Below are 14,010 nucleotides of genomic sequence, written 5' to 3'. Positions count from 1 at the left end.
TGCAGTAGGTACTAGGAGATGAAGAAGCTTGCAAAGGATAGAGTAGCATGGAGAGCTGCATCAAACCAGTCTCAGGACTGAAGACCACGTCAACAACAATTGTAATCTGAAGGGATGTCAAAAGAAACAGAAGAAGAATGAGATATGCAACAAATTAATAGAGCGCACTACTGATCAAGGAAAATAATCATCCACAAGAAATCATTTTTATCAACATTTAAAATATTTTTTACAACAGTCATTACTCACATGCTGTCAAAATATATGTGCAACAACATACAACACCAGGTTTAAGGCAACAACATACAACACCAGGTTTAAGGCGTGCAAAAGGAAATAAACTCTTTTTAATACACTACTGGCCATTAAAATTGCTGCACCAAGATGAAATGCAGATGATAAATGGGTATTCATTGGACAAATATATTATACTAGAACTGACATGTGATTACATTTTCACGCAATTTGGTTGCATAGATCCTGAGAAATCAGTACCCAGAACAACCACCTCTGACCGTAATAATGGCCTTCATATGCCTGGGCATTGAGTCAAACAGAGAGATGGCGTTGGATGGCCCATGCAGCTTCAACACGATACCACAGTTCATCAAGAGTATGTGACGAGCCAGTTGTTCGGCCACCATTGATCAGACATTTTCAAATGGTGAGAGATCTGGAGGATGTGCTGGCCAGGGCAGCAGTTGAACATTTTCCGTATCCAGAAAGGCCTGTACAGGACCTGCAACATGCGGTCATGCATTATCCTGGTAAAATGTAGGGTTTCGCAGGGGTCGAATGAAGAGTAGAGCCATGTATCGCAACACATCTGAAATGTAACGTCCACTGTTCAAAGTGCCGTCAATGTGAACAAGAGGTTACCATCACGCCGGGTGGTACGCCAGTATGGCGAAGACTAATACACACTTCCAATGTGTGTTCACCACGATGTTACCAAACACGGATGCGACCATCATGATGCTGTAAACAGAACCTGGATTCATCCGAAAAATTGATGTTTTGCCATTCGTGCACACAGGTTCGTTGTTGAGTACAACATCGCAGGCGCTCCTGTCTGTGATGCAGCGTCAAGGCTAACCGCAGCCATGGTCTCCGAGCTGATAGTCCATGCTGCTGCAAATGTCGTCGTACTGTTTAAGCAGATGGTTGTTGTCTTGCGAACGTCCCCATCTGTTGACTCAGGGATCGAGATGTGGCTGCACAAGCCGTTACAGCCATGCGGATATAATGCCTGTCATATCAACTGCTAGTGATATGAGGCCGTTCGGATCCAGCACGGCGTTCCGTATTACCCTCCTGAACCCACCGATTCCATATTCTGCCAACAGTCATTGGATCTCGACCAACGCAAGCAGCATTGTCGCGATACGATAAACCGCAATTGTGTTAGGCTACAATCCGACCTTTATCCAAGTCGGAAACGTGATGGTACGCATTTCTCCTCCTTACACGAGGCATCACAACAACGTTTCACCAGGCTGCTGTTTGTGTATGAGAAATCTGTTAGAAACTTTCCTCATGTCAGCACATTATAGGTGTCGCCACTGGCGCCAACCTTGTGTGAATGCTCTGAATAGCTAATCATTTGCATAACACAGCATCTTCTTCCTCTTGGTTAAATTTCGCGTCTGTAGCACGTCATCTTCGTGGTGTAGCAATTTTAATGGCCAGTAGTGTATTTCAATATTTGTCTCAAAAGAGACCTAGAAAGGATCCATTTCAAGTGACTATGGGACATTTGCATAACATTTCAACCTGTTTCACATTCCAAAATTTAATTTAAAGTGAAACAGGAACCTTTTTTCTGTAGCACGAAATATAATTTTAGTACAATAAAATTGTAGAAATGTTATTTAGTATAGTGCAAATAAGTAAAGGTAGAAGTGTAGCAGAATGGGAGTCATACAGGGTATAAAATCCACCTGATGTAATAAAGTAAAAAAAAAGTTAATTTAAATTACACATAAGTAGATTCTAAAGTTTTTGAGGTTGCTAATCAGTGTTGGAAGTCCAGTTTGAATTACTAATTTTTTAAATTTCCATCCATTCTTTTAATAATAAAAGTTTTGCAGTGGGCCATTTGTTGTGATGGAGTGGGACTAATATCAAACAATTTCATGTTAACTTGTTTTATTTTGAAAATATACCGGTCTATGAAGTATAATTGGTATTGAACCAGGGAATGAACCTCAGTGAACAATGTGAACAATATCAGATCTTGGTACTCATGCAGAATTATCAGTTTTAATTTGTTGTCCATACTGTTATCTCTAAAAAAGGTCACTTCTTATTCATATAGGAGATGTTGAGCTCCTGTATGAACTTGTTCTATCAAGTGTTTAATTGAGTTGTGATTGCAAATTTAACCACAAGAGGAATCCACATAAATATCTTTTTTTTCATCACCCACCTGACCACTAAATACATTATTCAGAGTGCACTCAGGAACCACTGTAGCAATTTTCTTTGAAAGAAAGTAGTTAAAATATTGTTGTGTTGGAATGCTCTTTGTAAATTATTTTGTAAGGGATGGACCCATCCACACTGTATACAGAGTGAGTGTCAGGTACTGCATGGATATCATGAAAAGTTGCAAGCCAATCAACTTAATCCTTAGAATAAAAGTCACCATAACTGATTTTATCTGTTTTATGATAACTTCATAAAAGGTCACTGCATATGCAGCCTGATATTTTACACCAAAAACTACACCAAGTACACCACTAATTCCTTCCTTTCTAATGAAATTACTGCCATTATGTATTAAGCTGATATTATACAGAATGTTATCACTTAAAGCATGCTAGGTTTACTTCCAATTTAAGAAATCTTAAAAACACACACAAGCTAATAAATATCAGACATTATTTAATATACAAAATTTTTGAATTTTTCTCTTTTATGATAGTTTGTGTAACTTTATTAAAGGAGGAATTAGAAGTTGTTTAAAGATAGGAAATAATTAACCATCTTCAAAATGTCTTCAATATAGTCTTATAAGCTGTGAAGGAATAGGACAAAAATTAATCAGTTTTAAGGTTAAAGTTTAAGTTGCTGATTATTTGCATATTAAATGGTTTTCCCTTGGATTTCTTACATAAGAAACATATCTGCAATGAAAATATCATTAGTATTTTTAAATAATGTAAACTTATTTGTTTTCCAATGACAGAATGGTACAATAAAATATACATATTTTGATTGCATTAAAAGGAATGTTTGCATTGCAGTAGAAGATGAAATTTTACATACATTTATAAAAGAAATACTAAAGAATTTGTACATAAAAAATAAAGAAAATTAATTGCAACATACTGTACAGTTTAAATAAAGAAAATTAATTGCAACATACTGTACAGCCCCCCCATGAACCATGGACCTTGCCGTTGGTGGGGAGGCTTGCGTGCCTCAGCGATACAGATAGCCGTACCGTAGGTGCAACCACAACGGAGGGGTATCTGTTGAGAGGCCAGACAAACGTGTGGTTCCTGAAGAGGGGCAGCAGCCTTTTCAGTAGTTGAAAGGGCAACAGTCTGGATGATTGACTGATCTGGCCTTGTAACAATAACCAAAACGGCCTTGCTGTGCTGGTACTGCGAACGGCTGAAAGCAAGGGGAAACTACAGCCGTAATTTTTCCCGAGGGCATGCAGCTTTACTGTATGATTACATGATGATGGCGTCCTCTTGGGTAAAATATTCCGGAGGTAAAATAGTCCCCCATTCGGATCTCCGGGCGGGGACTACTCAAGAGGATGTCGTTATCAGGAGAAAGAAAACTGGCGTTCTACGGATCGGAGCGTGGAATGTCAGATCCCTTAATCGGGCAGGTAGGTTAGAAAATTTAAAAAGGGAAATGGATAGGTTAAAGTTAGATATAGTGGGAATTAGTGAAGTTCGGTGGCAGGAGGAACAAGACTTCTGGTCAGGTGACTACAGGGTTATAAACACAAAATCAAATAGGGGTAATGCAGGAGTAGGTTTAATAATGAATAGGAAAATAGGAATGCGGGTAAGCTACTACAAACAGCATAGTGAACGCATTATTGTGGCCAAGATAGATACGAAGCCCACGCCTACTACAGTAGTACAAGTTTATATGCCAACTAGCTCTGCAGATGACGAAGAAATTGAAGAAATGTATGATGAAATAAAAGAAATTATTCAGATTGTGAAAGGAGACGAAAATTTAATAGTCATGGGTGACTGGAATTCGAGTGTAGGAAAAGGGAGAGAAGGAAACATAGTAGGTGAATATGGATTGGGGGACAGAAATGAAAGAGGAAGCCGCCTGGTCGAATTTTGCACAGAGCACAACATAATCATAACTAACACTTGGTTTAAGAATCATGAAAGAAGGTTGTATACATGGAAGAACCCTGGAGATACTAAAAGGTATCAGATAGATTATATAATGGTAAGACAGAGATTTAGGAACCAGGTTTTAAATTGTAAGACATTTCCAGGGGCAGATGTGGACTCTGACCACAATCTATTGGTTATGACCTGTAGATTAAAACTGAAGAAACTGCAAAAAGGTGGGAATTTAAGGAGATGGGACCTGGATAAACTAAAAGAACCAGAGGTTGTACAGAGATTCAGGGAGAGCATAAGGGAGCAATTGACAGGAATGGGGGAAATAAATACAGTAGAAGAAGAATGGGTAGCTTTGAGGGATGAAGTAGTGAAGGCAGCAGAGGATCAAGTAGGTAAAAAGACGAGGGCTAGTAGAAATCCTTGGGTAACAGAAGAAATATTGAATTTGATTGATGCAAGGAGAAAATATAAAAATGCAGTACATGAAGCAGGCAAAAAGGAATACAAACGTCTCAAAAATGAGATCGACAGGAAGTGCAAAATGGCTAAGCAGGGATGGCTAGAGGACAAATGTAAGGATGTAGAGGCCTATCTCACTAGTGGTAAGATAGATACCGCCTACAAGAAAATTAAAGAGACCTTTGGAGATAAGAGAACGACTTGTATGAATATCAAGAGCTCAGATGGAAACCCAGTTCTAAGCAAAGAAGGGAAAGCAGAAAGGTGGAAGGAGTATATAGAGGGTCTATACAAGGGCGATGTACTTGAGGACAATATTATGGAAATGGAAGAGGATGTAGATGAAGATGAAATGGGAGATATGATACTGCGCGAAGAGTTTGACAGAGCACTGAAAGACCTGAGTCGAAAGAAGGCCCCCGGAGTAGACAATATTCCATTGGAACTACTGACGGCCGTGGGAGAGCCAGTCCTGACAAAACTCTACCATCTGGTGAGCAAGATGTATGAAACAGGCGAAATACCCTCAGACTTCAAGAAGAATATAATAATTCCAATCCCAAAGAAAGCAGGTGTTGACAGATGTGAAAATTACCGAACTATCAGCTTAATAAGTCACAGCTGCAAAATACTAACACGAATTCTTTACAGACGAATGGAAAAACTAGTAGAAGCCAACCTCGGGGAAGATCAGTTTGGATTCCGTAGAAACACTGGAACACGTGAGGCAATACTGACCTTACGACTTATCTTAGAAGAAAGATTAAGGAAAGGCAAACCTATGTTTCTAGCATTTGTAGACTTAGAGAAAGCTTTTGACAATGTTGACTGGAATACTCTCTTTCAAATTCTAAAGATGGCAGGGGTAAATTACAGGGAGCGAAAGGCTATTTACAATTTGTACAGAAACCAGATGGCAGTTATAAGAGTCGAGGGACATGAAAGGGAAGCAGTGGTTGGGAAGGGAGTAAGACAGGGTTGTAGCCTCTCCCCGATGTTGTTCAATCTGTATATTGAGCAAGCAGTAAAGGAAACAAAAGAAAAATTCGGAGTAGGTATTAAAATTCATGGAGAAGAAATAAAAACTTTGAGGTTCGCCGATGACATTGTAATTCTGTCAGAGACAGCAAAGGACTTGGAAGAGCAGTTGAATGGAATGGACAGTGTCTTGAAAGGAGGATATAAGATGAACATCAACAAAAGCAAAACAAGGATAATGGAATGTAGTCTAATTAAGTCGGGTGATGCTGAGGGAATTAGATTAGGAAATGAGGCACTTAAAGTAGTAAAGGAGTTTTGCTATTTGGGGAGCAAAATAACTGATGATGGTCGAAGTAGAGAGGACATAAAATGTAGGCTGGCAATGGCAAGGAAAGCGTTTCTGAAGAAGAGAAATTTGTTAACATCCAGTATTGATTTAAGTGTCAGGAAGTCATTTCTGAAAGTATTCGTATGGAGTGTAGCCATGTATGGAAGTGAAACATGGACGATAAATAGTTTGGACAAGAAGAGAGTAGAAGCTTTCGATATGTGGTGCTACAGAAGAATGCTGAAGATTAGATGGGTAGATCACATAACTAATGAGGAAGTATTGAATAGGATTGGGGAGAAGAGAAGTTTGTGGCACAACTTGACCAGAAGAAGGGATCGGTTGGTAGGACATGTTCTGAGGCATCAAGGGATCACCAATTTAGTATTGGAGGGCAGCGTGGAGGGTAAAAATCGTAGAGGGAGACCAAGAGATGAATACACTAAGCAGATTCAGAAGGATGTAGGTTGCAGTAGGTACTGGGAGATGAAAAAGCTTGCACAGGATAGAGTAGCATGGAGAGCTGCATCAAACCAGTCTCAGGACTGAAGACCACAACAACAACAACATACTGTACAACAGAAAACTAGTCTTCTGAAACAGTTGTTCAAGAGCTTACTGTCGTATTAACAGATTCCTAAGTTTGCACTCTCAATCAGAAAGAAATTTCAGTGTTCAACTTTCTTCTCTACAGCAAAAAATTTACCTAGGTACAATAATCAAGTTTTTTTTTGCGCAGGGGGGGGGGGGGGGGGGGGGTTTGAGGAGTGCAAATGGCCCAAATATAATTCTGCCTATACCAGTGGTTTAAGGATAACTGCCGTCATAACATAAGCTATGGTCCATTCTTGACAAATTTTCTTCTTTGTTGTAGAGATTATTATTTCAAAGGTGATCATTGTGGTATCGATGTTATGTTGGATGATGATGATGATGATGATGATGATGAATGATAGTGTTTCTGTAGGTTTGGTGGAGGATACTAGTTCATGGTAGCCATGCGGGCAAAATGAGATCATGATATCATCAAGAAGAAAGTGAAAGTTGGATACGGGTGAGGTGTTGATGTAAATTTGTGAGGGTTGTGCTAATAGCACAGAATCTGATGGTGTTTTTGGTGGAGATTTAGGTGCAGAATGATTCAAGATACTGCACATGGTAGGTTGGAAGTGGGCATATAAGTGGAAGAAAGTGAAATGAAGCAACTGTGATTTGTTGAATGATATAGTAGCACTCGAAAGTATCAACGATATGGAGGACAGTTGTGACAAAATGGATTATATCTTCAATGGCAGAATCTAGATGAAGCAAGTTGTTAGAATGTAGTGTGCTGTGCCATTTTAGAATGAGAGTACCAATTACAGATATTACGTTGTGGTGGGAATTTTAAATTGCGTCTCATTAATCACTAGGAATTTTGTTAATATTTCAATGCTTCTGTGTCAATTTTGTTATATTTATAGTCAGAACAGCTGAAGCAATTACTTACTGCTTCTATCCTGCCTCAACAGGGGAATGAAAACAAAAAAATGGGGGAACAATTTTGTTTGCCTGCACCCAATCATCCTAACGACCTAATCAATTTTTCAACTTAACGTAACTCTCACCCACTCATAAAACCAGGCCCACTTTATTTTTAACTGTTTATGTACCCCAGTTTAATATTATGGGCCTCTCTTATTATTCTAACTTCACATTGATCAGTTCTGTATAAGTCTGCAGGTATGAGCATAGTTTATTTGGCTTTTTACATACAGTAAAGACAATAACGTATATGTTCAATGTCACAAAACAGAAGATAGCTGGCCAGTATTAAAGTTCATACGTAGTCCATGATCAAAGCAAAAGTCTTCAACAGACAGTGGCCAATACAGTAACATTCCATCAAGCTAGTACACAAGAGAATGAGTCCTCTGCACAGCAGGCACATGATTACAGCCAGTTGGAGGTCACAGGGTCCCACCAGGTGATGTGACGTGAGTTCCGGGTGCATGGCCTCTTCCCGGAGTGCTTCTTGCAAAGACACTTTGTAGACTGCAGTGCTACTGATGGTGAGGGCTGGAGGTGGGGATCTATCTCTAACAGCTGTGACAGCTCCATGTAACTGTAGGAGTCTGTTACTACAAGTTCCATATATTCGTTTACCAGTCATATGAGAGACATTTGTCAGCATGGAAAAAGGATTGCGCCCGCATTTCTGGATTTTGTAATACATATCATTGCGCTCTTTTTCTCACCTTTTACAAGACCTATAAGGAGGAGGTAAAAAAAAAAGAGTAGAAGCCTTGCATAACTGTAGGTGTAATGTAAGGCTGGAATATCTAGAACAATCTGAAAAGATTTGCAGCTGAAATACTCAGAATATTGTCAAAATTCATTGTTATTGTATGCCCATAACTTTTTATGGCAACATTTAATGCAATTATGTTTATTCATTGCGAATGGGGCAATACATGAAACAAGTTTTTAAATATTATTACAAAAATATAGCAACTCTGGAGTGAAAAAATTGAAGTGATCCACTAATTTACGTATATCAGCAAGTATGACTATACCACAAACAGCTCTTTCCATGATACTGGAACAAGATCTATACAGAACCAACATCAAGATAGGATAAACATAATACTCAAACTAGCATTTCTATCAATGAATAAAATTGAACAATAAATTTCCCAGGGAGATTTAAGAGGTTACTAAAACAAACTTATCTGGAAAGGTAGTTGAAAAGTACCTTTTAAGTGATAACTTTTACAGTGCATTTCAGCTAAACGGTTCATCTAAAATATTTCTGGAACTGTTTAAGATATTTTAATTCTGTTTCCACTTCAAAAACTACTTAGAAAACTCTCTGGTCACTGAGAAGTACACAAACAGAAATTGGTGGCATAACCTCTTCCCATAGCTATATTAATTATCAAGATATTGCTACCAACTTTGCTTTTTGAAATGGAACTATAGTAATTTCTGTTGCTGGTATCATAGTTCAAAAAATATATCTGTTCTGAGATGCCATGACTGACCTCATTTGAACTCTTCTGTCAGGAGAGTTAACTTGGAGTTGGAACAGCTGCTTCGGTTGTGTGTAGGGTCACATATTGGTGTGGTTCTTATTGATTCTCTCAGTATGTGGGATTACAATAGGCATGGCCTACATCTCAACAGGAAGGGGTAGGATAAACTGGCTGAGGGGAGGGGGGATTGGTTGCTTAACTAACAATAAATATCAGTTTGAGAAGAGTCTAAAGGATTTATTGGTGGCCAACTCCTTCTGCTCCGTTGATGAATTTCTTAGCAGAGCTGATTTACACGTGTATTTTATTAATAATATTGCATTATATGATATAGCATACAATCTGACTTCTCTACAAATTTTGTGCAGTAATGTGATCACTGTAAATAAGTGTTGTAAAATGTTTTTATCTTCCAGAATGAGATTTTCACTCTGCAGCGGAGTGTGCGCTGATATGAAACTTCCTGGCAGATTAAAACTGTGTGCCCGACCGAGACTCGAACTCGGGACCTTTGCCTTTCGCGGGCAAGTGCTCTACCAACTGAGCTACCGAAGCACGACTCACGCCCGGTACTCACAGCTTTACTTCTGCCAGTACCTCATCTCCTACCTTCCAAACTTTACAGAAGCTCTCCTGCGAAACTTGCAGAACTAGCACTCCTGAAAGAAAGGATATTGCGGAGACATGGCTTAGCCACAGCCTGGGGGATGTTTCCAGAATGAGATTTTCACTCTGCAGCGGAGTGTGCGCTGATATGAAACTTCCTGGCAGATTAAAACTGTGTGCCCGACCGAGACTCGAACTCGGGACCTTTGCCTTTCGCGGGCAAGTGCTCTACCAACTGAGCTACCGAAGCACGACTCACGCCCGGTACTCACAGCTTTACTTCTGCCAGTACCTCGTCTCCTACCTTCCAAAGTTTGGAAGGTAGGAGACGAGGTACTGGCAGAAGTAAAGCTGTGAGTACCGGGCGTGAGTCGTGCTTCGGTAGCTCAGTTGGTAGAGCACTTGCCCGCGAAAGGCAAAGGTCCCGAGTTCGAGTCTCGGTCGGGCACACAGTTTTAATCTGCCAGGAAGTTTCATATCAGCGCACACTCCGCTGCAGAGTGAAAATCTCATTCTGGAAACATCCCCCAGGCTGTGGCTAAGCCATGTCTCCGCAATATCCTTTCTTTCAGGAGTGCTAGTTCTGCAAGTTTCGCAGGAGAGCTTCTGTAAAGTTTGGAAGGTAGGAGACGAGGTACTGGCAGAAGTAAAGCTGTGAGTACCGGGCGTGAGTCGTGCTTCGGTAGCTCAGTTGGTAGAGCACTTGCCCGCGAAAGGCAAAGGTCCCGAGTGTTTTTATCTTATTTTACTTTTTATTTGATGATGTGTGGCTATAATAGCCTAAGAATTATTGTATGCACATAAGTGTATTAAACATTTAATACACGATGACAAATTTTACATCCTTTTAAATGTAAATATGCTTAAGATTTTGATTTTTGACCAATTCCACATGCATAAGGACAACTTAATTTGGGATCTGTGGACGGCACAATAGCATATCTGTTCTTATTTTGTAAGTATTTACTGTGTATTCTTGTTTTCTGACATGTTCCACACCCCAGAGGATCTCCTCACTATGGATCAATTGGAACAAAAAGTAAATCTAATCTGATCTAATCTTCAGTGGTATTTCACTCCTAAAAATCTGTTTGCTACTTTCAGAGAATTACAATGTTTAGAACTTAGGATTTATCTGTTTTGAGGATGAAACCCAATTGCTGTCTTATGCAGACATTCGTGATTTCATCCTCAAAAAAGGAAATAGATCATCATGGTTAAGCATAAAATAATGTTGCCCTGCTGCAATACTGGTATAAAATGGGAACAGACAAAATGGAGCATTCATTCTGTCGGTGTTGTTCACGTGTGTCGAATACTGGTTAGTCTGAAAAAAATAAGTACTTTTCACAAACAAAGAGAAACTACATATGCTACTTCTTTACAGAGAACACAGAAATATTGTTCAAAAACGGTTGAGATACTCACAAAGGATACGACAGTGTCCAACAAGAATGACAATTCAGTGAATGAGCAAAAAATTGTTATTGGAATGATGCTGGAATACTATAAAGGGGAAAGAAGCAAGCTTTCAATTAGAATAGCAAATATAGTAGTTGCTCTGGCAGCTGCTGCACATGATCATAATATTACATCCAAAGACAATGCTTACTTTACTTAACTGTGAGTGCCTCTGGAATAAGTCAGCCCAGTGTTGTTCACATTTTGCATGCAAGCAGCTTCTGTCCATATTAAGTGTGTGCTCACCAACAGATTGACTGGGTTGCAGAAGATGCATGGAATTTTACTGATGAAGCTACCTTCACAAATCATGGAAAGATGAATGTAAGAGATCTGCATCACTGTGGCATGTTGGAGAACTGAGACAGTGGAGTGGATGGCCTTACCTCTTCTCATTGGGACCTGATACACTACTGTTTGTGAAAATTGCAAGACCAAGGAAACATGTGATTAAAATGAAATTTTTTCCACAGGTTAGGGAAATGACAACACATAAATGATTAGGGCTACAGAACTGTATACACACTCTGCCTATGAGAGTCCAGTGTGTGGTGAAGCCACCACATGCGACAAAAAGAGCCTATAGATGTTATGGCACAGAATCAAAGAGGGCCTGAGTATGCTGCTGAAAAACACATGGCCAAGCAGTTTGTAGGAGCATTCACAAATCATGACAGTCACCTCCAGGGGACACCACTTTATCACAGCACTAACTGTGCAGGCATAGAGGTTTGTGTGTTTGTATGAAGCTGGGGCCTATGCTAACAGTAATGCAGCTACTGGCAGGGTCTCCCATGCCGGAGAGGTCTCAGCTTACGAACCGATGAAGTTGTACCACAATGCCCTTTCTCTTCCCACATCCATTCCCATAGTGGAACATGAAAAGATATGCCATGAGCAGAGTCTCAGGGAAACCGGTTGACCTCTGTGAGTAATTAGCTTTACAATGGCACGGGGTGTCTCTGGCGTTGGTGTAATATAACCCCAATTCTTGCTGGAAGCTAAATGGAGTACACAAAAAACAATACAAAAATTGAGGGATTTGATGATACCTCAAAAACCCAAACATCAGGGTTTGAACCAATGGAATCCATTTCTGGTCCTGGCTCAGCTGACAGACTAGTCCAAGAATGGAAAAATATTACTGAGAAGTCGGACCAATTCAAGATCAAATCCCTGTTTGGGGCCCAGAAGAGGAAACTTCTCAGAGGACATAAAGAGAGAGAAGGCAAACAATGTTTCCTAAGCATAAATGGATAGAATTAAAAGGACTTCAGTGTAAGACATCAAATTAAAAAAGGGTTGCCACAGAGTGAAGTGGGTAAACAGACCACTTCCACCTCCCACACAGGAAGCAAAAGAACAAGAGAGGAGTGTAGCACTGCTATTTTTTAGGATAATTGGATCCAGAAAAAGGCACTACACGAAATAGGGAAATAAACCTGTAGCATGGCAGTCTCAATTTTTAGGATGACAGTTATCCAGAAGGGATATCCACTGGTCAACATTACCTTGTAGGAAGAGGAGCTAAGTAGTTCGGGTGCCTGTCTTTGAGATGGTTGAGGGGTGGGGGTGGGACACAACACTCTAGGCCCCAGTGGATTGATGAAGGAGATGGCACCAAAGATGTCTCTGTGGAAGGAGGCAAAGCTGCTGTTCAAGATAGCGGAACTCTTCAAGACTGCGAAGATATCAATTTGTGTACCAAAACTTCTTAAGGATGTTCCTCTACAGGCTCTGTTGGAGAAAGTAAGGATGAAAAAATACAAGGTCTCAACAAATACTGGAGAGTAACCAAGTGGAAGGTTGTACCTGACAGCCAAACCATAGTGGTGAAAGCTGGTGGGAAATTCCTGAAGGCAATGCAAGAACGGGACTTGAAACTGTATATTGGGTTCTTGCATGTTACTGTCAGGGTAATTAAAGATATCAGAAGCAACCATGTAAGCTAGCTGGTAGCTAGAAGTGTTAGATAAACCTGCAGCACAGTATGGGGATAAATGCTATCTTCAGTCATCTTATGAGAAGACAGGAGATGGCGCTAATCCAGGAACACTGTTTATACAAAGGGAGCACATCAGATATCAAAGAAATTGGAAGTAATTTGATTTATATTAAAACAAACAAACAAAAGAGGCATTTATATCAACCATTCATTTTATTCTTAATGCCAACAGTGAACTTTTGTTACAGGCACTTAGTGAGCATCAGGATAAACAATGTGAGGAAGGAAGCACAAGGGAGTTTGTATTGGTCTCACCTTACCTTCCTTATGATGACAGTACTCCTCCTTTCCAGGAAGTGAGGAGGCTAGTAGACAGCTCCTTGCAGCTGAATGAACAACTGTTGGTTGGCTGTGATGCCAATGCCCAAAACCTGGCACGAATGACACCAACAGCAGGGGTAAGTACCTACTGGAGAGTAATTTAGAGATCTCGAGTAGGGGTGGAGATAGAAGAAGGGAAAAAGTAACTGCAATAACTTTTTGGTCCATCCTAACGGGTAGTTACATTAAAAATTGCAAGAGGCGAAGGAGCTCTACTTACTTGACCACATCTATATTAAGCCTGGGGCTGAAACAGATGCTAAACAGATGGTTCAAATGGCTCTGAGCACTACGCGACTTAACTTCTGAGGTCGTCAGTCGCCTAGAACTTAGAACTAATGAAACATAACTAACCTAAGGACAGCACACACATCCATGCCCGAGGAAGGATTCGAACCTGCGACCATAGCGGTCGCTCGGCTCCAGACTGCAGCGCCTAGAACTGCACGGCCACTCCGGCCGGCTGCTAAACAGACCATGGCTCACTGCAATCCTATCTGA

General features: G+C 40.2%; 1 protein-coding gene across 1 annotated transcript in view; it reads right to left on the bottom strand.

The window, feature by feature from the left end:
* The window catches only part of LOC126455610 (nipped-B protein-like), a 73,503-nt gene that overhangs the window by 1,200 nt on the left and 58,293 nt on the right, over positions 1–14,010 (bottom strand). The window lies entirely within an intron of this gene.

This window comes from Schistocerca serialis, chromosome 2, assembly GCF_023864345.2.
Source record: "Schistocerca serialis cubense isolate TAMUIC-IGC-003099 chromosome 2, iqSchSeri2.2, whole genome shotgun sequence".
Classification (NCBI taxonomy): Eukaryota; Metazoa; Arthropoda; class Insecta; order Orthoptera; family Acrididae; genus Schistocerca; species Schistocerca serialis.
This window is presented reverse-complemented; position numbering and strand designations above follow the sequence as displayed.